This window comes from Musca vetustissima, unplaced genomic scaffold, assembly GCF_032173495.1.
Source record: "Musca vetustissima isolate MV318-11 ecotype Yass unplaced genomic scaffold, APGP_CSIRO_Mvet_v1 utg596210, whole genome shotgun sequence".
Taxonomy (NCBI): domain Eukaryota; kingdom Metazoa; phylum Arthropoda; class Insecta; order Diptera; family Muscidae; genus Musca; species Musca vetustissima.
This window is the reverse complement of record NW_026887984.1, coordinates 2,903-8,389: the sequence shown is the minus strand read 5'-3', so window position 1 is coordinate 8,389 and position 5,487 is coordinate 2,903. Positions and strand designations below refer to the sequence as shown.

The 5,487-nt window shown below is 31.1% G+C and overlaps 1 pseudogene; it reads right to left on the bottom strand.

Moving 5' to 3' along the window:
• Positions 1-3,674: 3,674 nt before the first annotated feature.
• On the bottom strand, positions 3,675-4,681 carry LOC133335820 (protein roadkill-like; annotated as a pseudogene).
• Between the last annotated feature and the right edge of the window lie 806 nt (positions 4,682-5,487).

Here is a 5,487-nt window from a genome sequence, read left to right as displayed (position 1 = left end):
TTTATTATAAGACCGTTATCGTGACACCATTGTGTAATTGAATTAAATTCAGTCTGCATTGTTTCGATTGCGTTATTTATATGTTTGTGGGATACTATAATAGCTGTCATCTGCATAAGTGAATGTTGTATATTTTGAGACTTTGTGTCATCTCAATATTGGACCTAGTTTAGAACCTTGTGGTACTCCATATGACGTGGGCATTTTGTTGCTATTGGTTTTATCAATTTGTACACTAAACGATCGACATGCTAGGTAATTTTTGAACCAATTTAAGCAATGTCCTCTTATTCCACTTTTTTCCAATATATTTATCATTTTGCAGTGGGCTAAAGTATCGAATGCTTTGCTAAAATCTATAAACAGTGCCAGACAGTTGTTTTTCATGTTTAATTCCTGATTTATGTGATTTGCGAAGTTTCCAAGCAGTTGGTTAATATTTTTATTTTTTTGAAAACCATATTGGTTTTTATTTATTATTTTGTATTTAATTAAGAAACTGTTCAATCTTCTTACTACAATCTCTTCCAGAACCTTTTCTAATACAGGTAGAATCGAGATTGGTCTGTAATTTTTATAATCAGATTTTGTACCTCCTTTATGTATTGGTCTAATTATAGATTCTTTCAATATATGAGGTATTTTTGATTCGCATAGGCTTGTATTTATTAGTTGTGTGATAATTGGCGTGAGAATGTTAGCATTGTTTTTTAAGTCAACTGATCTTATGTTGTCTATTCCTGGACTTTTTCTTGAGTTTAGTGTCTTTAGAATCATATTGATCTCGGAATGTGAAGCTAATTCAAGGAATATTGAGTTTGGTATAATCCTTCCAATGTTAGTATCCATTGTGACTATTTCACATTGGTGCACTATATTATTCACATTTTCTTGGAAGTTTACAGCAAAATTGTCGGCTATTTCCTTTATATTTTCACTACTGAAGCTGAGTTTAATTTGATCGTCTATATTGCATGTTTTCTTCCCAGTTATTTGGTTTATTAGTTTCCATGTTCCCCGAATGTTATATCTGTTCTTATAAAACATACTGTAAAAGTGATCATTTTTGGCTTTGATTATTTGCTTATTTAGTTTATTATTGAAATTTTTGTAGATGGTTTCATTGGTTTTATTTGATTTATTTTTGCACCATGTTTTGTATAGTTTTTCCCTTATATTACAATATTTTATTATGTTATCTGTTAGCCATGGATATGGGTTACGCTTTTTGTATTTCGTTTCAATTGTTTTAGAGTTTTCATATATGGAATTGAATATTTTGTATATGTTGTCGTAGAGTTCGTTTGTATTATTCGACGTGTTAATTACTTCTTGCCAATTTATTTTTCTTATTTCTTCATTTATCTTATTATTGTTTAGTTTATTGTTTTTTGTATTGATTCTGCTTTGATTTGTTTTATGGTTTGTGTAGCCGATTGAAGCATATATGGAATAGTGATCGGAAATTGTTGTGGCAACTATCGCCGAGTGGGCGTTTTTTAGTTCTCTGCCCCATCTTATGAGGAGATGATCAATACAAGTCTTTGTTTGATTGTATGTGTCTTCCCTGGTTGGCGTGTTTACCATACATTGAAAACCATTGGATGATAGGATACTCAAATATTTTGTTGTTGTTGTATTTGTTTTCATTATATCAATGTTTATATCACCAAGTATAATGGTTTTGGTTTTGTTGCCAATCAGATATATAGCCTCCTCCAATTCATTGAGAAATTGTGGTATATTATTATTCGGTGGTCTGTAAATAGGTAGTACTATTATATCAGTGTATTCATCTAGTTTGACTGCAATTTTCATGATTTCGGCTGATTTCATATTTATTGCTATGTTTTTATAATGTATTGTTTCTCTTATATACATAACTAGGCCACCACCATTGCCTTCTCTATTTAAAAATACCGAATTAAATCCATCAATCGAGTAAAAACAATTTTCATCATCAGATATATTAGTTTCACATAGAATTATAAGGTCTATATTATTTATTATTTTCGATGTGCTTGTTAAGAAATTAAGGAAATTTTTACGTATTGATCTAATGTTTAAGAATATGAGAGATAGCGAATTATTCAAAAATTGTATTTCAATGTCATTAAAATTACAAATTGTTTCTTCTGTATATTCCATTTTATTAATTTTTTATTTTTTTTTTATATCAGTAATACACAACTTTTATTTATTTCATTGATTTTTCAGTTTATTATTATTTATTATAAATTAGATTCAGATTTGTTTGTTTGCCTTTTAGGCTAGGTTCACATTTAAATATTTCGCAAAATTGTTTGTGTTTTATGATGTTTTATATATATTTTATTTTTTCACACTTCATTAGAATATCTACATAGTAGCAGCGATGCATTCAATATCGGCGGAATTATTTATTAAAAGCAAAGGTGCATTTTCTATCCTACGTGCATAGATACATCCATTACGGACCCACACATACTTCCATCCACATTCTCTGGCTTTAGTTTTGCTCATCCAGAGAAGACGTCTATTATGTGGAGTAAGCTCGTCGTTCAAATATATTGTGCTCTCGTTTTTATTACTTTCATCATCTTCATTGCTCAGTTGCAAACGATGACGTACAATTTTACTCATTATCTCATTCTTTTTGTTGAGAGTTGATAGCTCAATAATGATCTTGTTCTTCTTAACTATAAAAAGACCAAAGGTGTTCTATGCAACAATTTTTTCTAAAATAATTATAAAAAGCAAAATACTTTTTTGTGATAAACATTTTTGGATTGTTATAGATTTCGGCCGATATCTTCGAGACCAATAGGTCTTTCGCAATGATTCTTGCATAAATACGATCTAAATATGTCCACAAACATATTCCATCACACATAATTTATTTTATGACTTTAGTATTCTGGCTATAGACGTATATATTGGAATTTTGTCAAATTTGTATTGAGGCAAAATACTTATTACACTCTCTATATATATATAATATTTTTTTCAAGGCAATGACAATCCAATTGATTGTAGAAAATTAACATATTTTGAGAATTTTCCATAAATGACAATTACTTAAAGATATTATACGCTGCCAATTTTCGCCCAAAATATGACCAAAAAGAACTACGAAGAAATGAAATCATAAAGGTTCGAAATAAAATGTGTGGACATTCTAATATCTTTCAAAATATATTTTGCAACATTTTCGCGGATTTTTCTCAAAATGATCTTTCATTAAAACCTCTCCACTTCAGATACAGGCTACTAACAGAAACTGTGAGTCAAATCGTCCAGCCGTTTCTTTAAAATAATTTTTGCAAAATTTTCGCGGATTTTTCTCAAAAATGTCTTTCATTAAAACCTCTCCACTTCAATTATAGACAACTAACAGAAATTTGAAGTCAAATCGGTCCAGCCTTTTTTTAAAATAATTTTTGCAAGATTTTCGCGGATTTTTCTTAAAATTTTTCTTTCATAAGAACCTTCCCACTGTAATTACCGACAACTGAAAGAAACTTTGAGTCAAATCGGTTCAGTCGTTCTCAATTGATGAGTTAGTATACATTTTTTGCCACCATTTTTATATATATAGATTTATAGTATTTATTATTATCTCTTTTATTATTATTATGATTAAATTTTTCTTTTTCTTGATTATCTATAATGTGTTGTTTTTGTTGCAATTGCAATTGTTGCTGCTGCTGCTGTTTTTGTTGTTGTTGCTGTTGTCTTCTACTACTATTGAAATTTCAGCTCATTTTTACTCGCTTCCTGGGTGGTCCAATCGGTGGGATTTGTTGTGTTGCAAGCGCACGAAATGCCTCGGCAATTAGATGTGAATGTGTTGTGATCATATTTTGCCATCATTGGGTTTGTACAATATTTGTACAATATTTGATTGGCCGGAGATATTAACACTAACTTCACAGAATATTGTCAATTTATCTTCAGGAAATAGGCCATTGGCCTCATCCAAAAGGAAATCTCGTCGTATGAATTTTTTGAAACCCCAATCTTTGCCTTGTACAAAACGGTATGCTCTCTGTGATTCCATGGCTTTGGTTTCTTCTCTTTTAGCATTTAATATGGAAAATTTAAATTTGGCTCTAACTTCGGATTTATTGCAGGAAACTAATAATAAATATAAGGATAAATAATCTTTACTTTCTTCATCTAAACCTTTGGAATTGACACGTAAACACCATTTCAGTTTGTCATTAGCACCGGTGGAAAATGTTGAGGACTTTAAGACTTTACCCATTTCCTCTCGACAAAAACTAAAATTATTTATAGTCCACATATAGCTAAATTTAACCACTTTCTCCTGTGTGTAACACCAGTTTTCGGCAACCGGCGTATTAACTTCCGGTAAAGGCGGTGAGGGTACACGACTAACCGCCATTGTACTACTGGATGCGTTTAGGTTCGATGTCACTCTAGCAGTTTGACTTGCCTGACATTCGTTCACCGACAATCTCGGCTGATACACTAAATCCATGATGTTGCGATCAAATTCGACTTTAATTGCCGATGATGATGAGCCACCAGACGCACCAGATGTTGAAGAATTTGAATTTAATTCAGGACTAGAAGTTGAGGGTGAATAATCCGACAAAGACGATGATGAGGGCGTCGATGATGACGACGAAGAAAAAGAAGACCAGGCCGGCGGTGAAGACATTAAACTTAATAATTTAAAAACAGCGAATTATTATCCAGTTTGAGGAAAATAATCGAACACAATACCACAAAAAAAGATGGCTCAAAATTTGTTCAAACAAACATTCAATTGATCTCGCAGGCAAAATTTTTAATAACAATTTAGAAAATTTCGCACAAACATTTAACACAATAACAACAATTAAATAATTTAACAAAAAAAGTAAGAAACTTAACAAAAAACTGGAGATATTTTTTTATAAAACAAAACACAAACACACAATGTGATCTAGAGTCTAGTTTAAAAATCAATGCTTTAAATCGATTTACTTAAATTTGTTTATTGTACGCAAACGACTCTAAACTTGCCCGAATGAAATGAAATCAAAGACATAGAAACCGTAAAGACTCGACAAAATGCATTTTGACAAAATAGTTTGTGAAAAAATATCCAGGGGGAATCAGGCATAACAGAGGCATGTTAACAATAAAAACGCAAATACGCGATAATGTGTGTATAAAATATAAATAAAATCAGAGATCTGTACTCAAAAAATCTGTTTTTATTTTGTAAGCTATAGAGATCACACATTCCAGTTCGTTCAATTTCATGTCAATGTCATATGTAGAATGTACCCACAGTGGTGAAGATATCATATAATCGGCCCAGCCCGATTTGACTACTTTCCTTATTGGTTTGTATTTGGTATATTGAGGGGTAAAAAAGTTGACCAATATTTTTTTTTGTATGGAGATTTTCTACCTAGTGAGAACTAAATTACAGCTTATTATGTTGAAACCCGTGCTCAAAGACTGACTATTGGGAGCACGTTATAGCGGAAA